General features: G+C 43.1%; 1 pseudogene; it reads right to left on the bottom strand.

Annotated features, from left to right (window-relative positions):
* Positions 1 to 1,538: 1,538 nt before the first annotated feature.
* LOC113900290 lies at positions 1,539 to 8,081 on the bottom strand (annotated as a pseudogene).
* Positions 8,082 to 8,376: the final 295 nt, after the last annotated feature.

Here is an 8,376-nt window from a genome sequence, read left to right as displayed (position 1 = left end):
TGCTTTGCTAAAAATATGCTTTTTACCAGCCCATCTGGGTGCTAGGTAACAGCGATGTTGCACATTTCTGTACAGGGCCACCCCCTCAGTCGTTCAGGGTTTCAAGCGAATGTTTTGTGGGCCTCTCTTTCTATAAACAGTTTGATTAAAAATATGTTACAGACTTCTGGTGAGCTGCATTAGACATATTTCTCCTGATGAATGCAACTGAAAATCCTGATTATTATATATAAAACAAACATAGAAAGATGCTGAATGGTGAAGAAAAGTAGATAGCCTGTCTAGGAATATGGTAACATAGGGATGATATAAGGTAGTAAATTCTTTTGGTTTTCTCTGTCTTGTATATACCAGACTGTGAAGCCAACCACCCGGAAATGTCAATGGACACAGATTTAAGAAAAATAAATAAAAAATAAACAAGAAAAGCCTGCTTTCTCTGTTAAAGGGCCAAGAAAGGATAGACATGCAAGGAAAAAGGTCTTGGAAATAACCACTCTACTCCAGAAAAACAGCACATAAAAAAAAAAAAAAAGGAAGTACCCCACTCTCAATTCCATCAGCAAAAACTGAGTGGAAAACCAAAATTTCACAAGGTGTTCCAAACTCTTGGTCAGGGTAACGTCAGAGAAGGCATGGTCAGGAGCCAGCACCTTCCTCACCAAAGATCTTGGAGTGTCTTAATAAGTTCACCACTCTGTTCAGACTAAGTTGACAGCAGAAAGGAAATCTATAGATCTCTCCCACCCATGAGTAACAAAAAGCCTCTTTCCTGACTGCTTGGAGGGGTGGCAGAGGTGCTCTTATGGAGAGTTAAATTTCTACTAAGGCTTACTGAGAACAGTGCTACCTTCTCCATGGTATCAGTGGAAGCCATGTGCAGAACAGTAAAAGAACATCTCTGTCCTTCCTAGCCAGGTTGATATAAGTGGCTGCCTAGATAGGAAGGAATTTGGTCTACATATAAACACCTCTAAGGAATGTGTTTTTTTTTATTTTTTATTTTTCCACTTTGGCTATAGGGCTTTTATTCAGTCAAAATGAGTGTGACAAAACCCAAGATGGGCCAGGTGGCCCCATCTCCCCTCCCTTAGATCCACACTTCCCTGGGGACAGGGGATCCCAGGAGGAAGGGGGTGTGAAGACGACACTACAGGGACCAAGGGGCACTGCCTGGGAAGTTTGAGGTGCCCGGGTCTCAGGCCCAGCATTGTGTAATTCACCTTCCTCTCTCTCTCTCTTTTTTAGATTTTATGTTTGTCCTTTTTTTTAAAGGAAAACATTAGTTTAGTTCCAAGTCATGTGAGTACAAGCAGAGGTGAAGGGGGGCCTTGGCCCAAGGTGGGAGCTCCTGCAGGAACCCCTCTGGGTCCTTGGAGGGGTTTCTTGCTGAGGCTACTGTAGGTCTTGACAATCGGAAAGTCAGTCAGGACAGAAATGCAGGGAAGGCCCTATGTGAATTCCCACATGAAAGGAGAAATCTTGCCTTTGACCTGAGAATGGGGGGGTTGCTCCCTCCAGAACCTGCCAGACACTGGCTACTGTCCTGAGGGAGCTTGTTGGGCAGCCAGTCCTCTATTCAGGATGCCAGGGCCTATGTCCTAGGGTGGCAGGGAAGCGTGGGCCTTGGCCTCCAATGTCATCTCCTCCAGAAGGCTGAACCTCAGAAACAGCAGCATGGAGAGCTGGGTCTCCTCACACAGGGGGAGGGCCTTGGGGGAACAGCTGTTCCAGTTCCTTCATGTCCACACATTTCCTGCCTTGGCCCAGCTGGCCTCTCTCTCCCTGTCCCACCCCATTCAGGGCTAGGACACCAGGGTCCCTCTGGCTCCAGGGGCCCTTACACAAGAGGACCCTGCCCCTTTGGCCAAATAAGAGGAAGAGGACACAAAAGATGATGCAGGTGACCTCGATGTGGATGCTGATGACAATGCCCATGGTGGGTGTCTAGTTGGTGGCCCCCTCTTTCCGACAGTCACATAGTGGGCTTAAGGATGCCCTTTTAGATGCTCCCCTCAAAGACAAAAAAGCAGACTGTGGCATTGCCATCCCCATGCTGGCTGTAGGCAAGCAGCTTCACATCGTACACTGCAGTGGGGTCAAGCTGGCTTAGGCTATAAGAGAAGACAGTTCCAGGCAGCAGGATGGGGCCTGTGAAGGGGGCCTTGCTTGCTGGGTGGTAAAAACACCTTGAAGCTGCCCTCTTGCTAGGCCAACGGGTGCCAGGGCTCCCACAGCAGCTACAGGGTGGAGCTGCCCAGGACCCTCACTGACAGTTGAGGGGGGAGTTGCAGTTCACCTAGAGTGCTGGCCAGGGTGGGAGTGAAGGCTGAACTGCACCCGCCTCCCCGCCCCCCGCCCCAAGGTGTGTAGACTTTGATGTAGAAACTGTAGGCAGTGGAAGGCTCCAGGTGGCTCACCAGGTGCTGGAAGGTGCTCTTGCTGATGACTTCCTGATGCTCCAGCTCTGGGGAGTCGGCAGCCTTCCTGATGTATAGATTTACAATCTCCTTGGTCTTCACCAGGGTCTTGGTCCAGGACACGTGGACCTCAGTGGACAACAAGAGACCACCTGCAGCCCCTCAACCCACAGCAGAGTCAGTTTGACGCTGGCTTAAGAGAAGCTGGCACTGTTCTCAGCCACACACTGGTAAACAGCCTCATCTTCCGAGCGATTCCAGAAATGATCAGGGCCTCTGGGCTCCAGCACCTGTCCATTCTTCAACCACATCACATGAGGGGGCGGCTCACCCTGGGCTTGGCAGGTGAACATGGCTGTAGTCCCAGCCAGCCTGGAGATGGACTGGGGGTGCTGGACAAACTCTGCTGGGGCTTGCACCACCAGCCGGATCTGGGCCCTTCTCCTCACCCAGGTGCCGGGCCTTTTGGCCGTGTAGACATAAAGATGCCTGAGCGCTGGACAGTCATGTCTGAGATGATGAAGTTCCCCATGCCTGGCACCTGGGTGCCCTCCACCCTGATGGGGTGTTCATGCAGGGGACTCCAAGACACAATGGGTGCAGTAACACACTCAAGCACCGCAGTCTGGTGCACAGTTAGGGTGAGGCTCTCAGGCCCTACAAGGACTGTAGGCTCCTTGCAGGCCCTGGAGCCCAAGCCTGTCACAGTGAAGATGCCTCTGTCCTTGGATCGAAGGCTGGTTATCTGAAGCACCCTCTTGGGCTACAGCATGTACCTCTCCTCGTCCGTGTCATTGGGGACTTTGTTCTTCTCCCAAGTGATGAAGGGTTTGGGGAGCACATGGATTTGGCACTGAAAGCGGAACACACTGCCCTCCTCACCCTCAGTGGCCTAGGGATACACGTGGAAGTCTGCCATGGTTGCATGGATTCAAGCCTTCCAACTGACCACCAGCCCAAACCAGTTCTTAGCCACCTACGTATAGTCCCCCTCATCTGAAGGGCTACCTCCTCCATCCAGCAGGAAGTGGCGGATCATCAAGGACCTATTGGCCAGCACAGGGGAGTGGGGACTGTCTAGCAGCTCCACCCCATTCTTCTTCCAGGTGATTAGCACTGGAGGAGTCCCCTCCACCTCGCAACCCAGGATTAAAACGGGCTGCCCAGGGACTGCAACATCACTGCTTGGCTCCACAGCAAATGCCAATTCAACAGAGTGGTCAAGACCTTCGCTCACTGCAGGCAAGAGCAGCAGCAGCAGCAGCAGCAGGAGCCAGGATGGCAGCTCCAGAGCCCGGTGCGCTGAGCAACAGTGGGGCTCATGTTCTGCTAGACTCGGCGACGCCCAGCTCTGGAGTCTCTAGCAGGCTCACAGTGTTCCGTGGGGCCAGTGCCAGGGCTGAGCCCTAGGGGCTGGGGGCTGGGGCCACATGCTTGCCTAGGAGTGCTGAGGGTGCAGGGGGAGCACTGCCCCTTGAGCCGTCTTGTACCCTGGTGATCAGGAATGTATTTTGAAGAAAGAAACCTCAAGTATTAATAATTTAGTCCACCAAGACCCCAAGATATAAAATCAACACCCTAAAATTAATTGCATTTCTATGTACTAGCAGTAAACTTGCAGAATCCAAAAATAAAGTGCAATATCATTTACAACTCAAAAGAAAAAGAAAGAAAGAAAGAAACCCAGAGGTTTAAATCTAACAAAACACATGCAGGTAAACTAAAAACTATAAAATGCGAATGAAGGAAACAAAAAACTATCTAAAACATGAAATACATTATGCCTCAAAAAGAACCTAAATAAATGGTGAGACATACCATGGATTGAAGGGATTTAGCAAAGTTAAGATGTCAACTCTTTGAAAATTATTATACAAGTTTATCCTATCAAAATGTGAGCAATTTTAATAGGACAGTTTATTCTAAAATTTCTATGGAAAGTCAAAGGAATTATAATAGCCAACATTCTGGTAAAGTAGATTAACAGAGTTATTCAAGATTTATTACATAGCTTCAGTAGTCAAGACGGGACTTGGGATAGATAGACAGATCTATTGTGTAGAATGGAGAATTCAGAAACAATTCCATACATTTACAACCAACTGATTTTTGACAAAGGTGAAAAACACTTCAACAAATTGTGCTGGAGCAATGTATATTCATACTAAAGAATTATACCTCAGCTTAAATGTCAAAACTTATGCAAAAAATTAGCATGGAATGAATGACAGATTTAAGTGTAAAACTATAAAAGTATAAAACTTAAGAGATAAGATAACATAGAGAAAATATTCTGGACTCAGGGCTTGTTGAAGAGTTCCTAGACATGACATCAAAACCACAATCCATTAATGAAAAAATAGACATCTGATTTTATCAAAATTAAAAACTTAATCCATTTAAGGTTTAGAACTTGGTGAAGAGTTCATTGATATGACACCAAAACCATAATCTATTAATTAAAAAATAGAATCTAACTTTATCAAAATTACGAACCTAATCCAACTGGAAATGGGAAAAGCCATAAAGGGATATTTTACTGAAGAGAATTCTTAGATGGTAAATAAGCAAAGAAAAGATGTTTAACATCACTAGCCATTTAGTTCAGTTCAGTTCAGTTCAATCGCTCAGTCGTGTCTGACTCTTTGCGATCCCATTAATCGCAGCTCGCCAGGCCTCCCTGTCCATCACCAACTCCCGGAGTTCACTCAGACTCACATCCATCGAGTCAGTGATGCCATCCAGCCATCTCATCCTCTGTCGTCCCCTTTCTCCTCCTGCCCCCAATCCCTCCCAGCATCAGAGTCTTTTCCAATGAGTCACCTCTTCAAATGAGGTGGCCAAAGAGAATGGCAATTTTATACCACAATGGAATATCATCACACACTTTGTAGAACAGCTAAAGTTAGCAACAGTGACTAAATATCAAATGCTGGCAAGGATACAGAGAAACTGGAGCTCTTATACATTGCTGGTGGGAATGTGAAATAATACTACCATTCTGGAAAATAGTTTGACTATCCCTTAAAAAATAGGTTAAACTTACACTTAACAAATGACCCAGCAATTATTTGGGCTTCCCTTGTGGCTCAGATGGGAAAGAATATGCCTGCAATGTGGGATACCTTGGTTCAATCTCTGGGTTGGGAAGATCCCTGGAGAAGAGAATGGCTACCCATTCCAGTATTCTGGCTTGGGGAATTCCATGGACAGAGGTGCCTGGCAGGCTATAGTCCATGAGGTCGCAAAGAGTTGGACATGACTGAGCAACATTCACTCAGACTCACTGGACAATTATCTCAGCAAAATGAAATCTTATGTCCACATAAAAACCTACACATGGTTTTTCATAGAAGGCCTATTTGGAGTGGTCAAAACTGGAAACAACTCATAAATTAATGTTTAAACATCTGTGATACTCTGGAATTTCACTTAGAAATAAAATTGATTGAATTACCAACTTGAAAGGATCTCAAGGGCATTGTGTTGAGTGAAAAAGGTCAATCTCAAAATGGCCACACATTACTTAAGTATATTTATATAACATTCTCTAAAAAAAATTACAGTGCTGGCAAAGGAATTAGTGATTGCCAAGAGTTATGAAATGTTGGGGGAGAGGTGTGTATATAAGAATAAAAAGGTAACATGAGAGGATCACAGATGTAGAAAACAATCCTATGGTTACCAAACTGGGGAAAGGGAGTTGGGATGAATTGGGAGATTGGGATTGGCATATACATACTGCTATATACAAAATGGATAACTAATAAGGGCCTGCTGTATAGCACAGGGAACTATACTCAATACTCTGTAATGGCCTAAATGTGGAAATAATCTAGAAAAGAGTAGATATACATATTACTGATTCGCTTTGCTGTACACCTGAAACTAACATAGCATTATAGATCAACTGTACTCTAATAAAAATTAGTAAAAAAAATAATGAGGAAAAATTTGTGGTGATGGAATGGTTCTGAATCGTGATATAGTGTGGTGGTGATTACATGAACTTATCCCACTTCAGTACTCTTGCCTGGAAAATCCCATGGGCGGAGGAGCCTGGTAGGCTGCAGTCCATGGGGTGGCTAAGAGTCGGACATGACTGAGCGACTTCACTTTCACGCATTGGAGAAGGAAATGGCAACCCACTCCAGTGTTCTTGCCTGGAGAATCCCAGGGACGGGGGAGCCTGGTGGGCTACCATCTATCGGATGGCACAGAGTCGGACACGACTGAAGTGACTTAGCAGCAGCAGCATGCATGCATGTAGTAAAAAGACAATGAAACATACAATCCATCAAAGTCAAATCCTTGGATTTGATATTGTACTATAATTATACAAGATGTAACACTTGGGGAAACTTGGATAAAGGGTATGGCACATGTCCCTGTATTATATTTGCAACTTTCTACAAGGCTGTTATTATTTCAAAATAAGAATGCATATTGATATATATTATATACATACATATTATATGGATGTGCATTAAAAACATATAATGTTATAAGTAATGTATATCATATAAAGCATATTATATATAATTGATTTAATGTGCCCATGTAAAGTATACTGATATATCAATTGATACATATGACAGTGTGAAAAGAGAGGTTGTTACATATTTTTTACTATCCAATCAGTATATATGAAGATTCTTCATGAATCCCACCCAATATGAGGTGTGGTAATACATGGTGTCTACTTTCCTTACAAATGGTCTTACTGAAGGACCCTAGTTTACTCTTGAGCTTTTTCCTCTGCTCCTTTTTTATAAAAATAGGAGTTTTCTGGGGAACCTAATACATAGTTTGTGCCTCTCAAATGCTCTGCTTTCGGTATTGACTTTACTTGGTTCCCTTCTTGATGTGTGTTGCTTTTCTTTGAGATTAAATTTTCTCTTTGTTCACTGCCATATTCCCTGGATCTAGAACATATTAAGAAATCACAGTAAAATTTTCTGTGACTGGATGTATAAATATGCACTAAAGAAATTAAACAAATTTTTTTCATAGGTGCCAACAAAGTATAAGATGTTCTATGTTGGGTCTCAGAAGGATATATATGTGTCAAATGAAAACACATGAATGGCTTCACCATCCCTTTTTTCTAACACTTATTTTAAAAAATTTTTTATTGACATACAGTTGATTTACAATGTTGTACATTTTTTTAAATTAAGTAATCCTTTGATTGATTAATGAGACATTGTACCTTTGCTTGATTTCTGTAGTAAATATTTATAGGAAAACTCAAATTATTAATCAAACAGGAATATCTTTTAAGCATTTAAATAAACAAAAAGAACCATGTTGAGATAAATTTCTAAATCCAAAAGTTTTGGAGGAAACAGCAAGGATGAAACAAAAGGAATGTATATGTATTTTCATTTTATTTATTTATTTGCCTGTGCCAGGTCTTATTTGCAGCACATGGAAGCTTTTTTAGTTGCTGAATGTGGAATTTTAGTTCCCTGCCCAAGGACCAAACCTGGGGTCCCTGAATTGGGAGTGTGGATTTTTAGCCACTGGACCACCAAGGAAGTCCCAGGAATATATATTTTTAAAATAAAAGAATGTAGAGAAATGAAGAGGAAGAAGGAAAACAAAAACTGAAATACAAGAGGCAGAATGATAGACAGGCTGTACAATGCTCACCCTCATCTTAGTCATCCATAACTCTTGCATAATGAAAAGCTTTTATGTAACAACATAAGAGATTCATCCCGCAGGACATGATTCAGTACAACAAAAATAAAATAAAGGTAATTAGTTCAATGATTTTTCAAGGAGAAACTGGCTGTTCTGCATTGTGCCATGTTGTGATATGCCTGTAGGAGGGACAATAAAATAGGGAAAGAAAAGATAAATGAAAAATGAACTTAATTAAAAATACATGTCATCTCCAGACAAACAGATTTAAATCATCCAAGTTGTAGAAAAACAATTTTAAGCGTGC

Source organism: Bos indicus x Bos taurus, chromosome 2, assembly GCF_003369695.1.
Source record: "Bos indicus x Bos taurus breed Angus x Brahman F1 hybrid chromosome 2, Bos_hybrid_MaternalHap_v2.0, whole genome shotgun sequence".
NCBI lineage: Eukaryota > Metazoa > Chordata > Mammalia > Artiodactyla > Bovidae > Bos > Bos indicus x Bos taurus.
The sequence above is the reverse complement of the archived record's forward strand: the minus strand, read 5'-3'. Positions and strand labels throughout refer to the sequence as shown.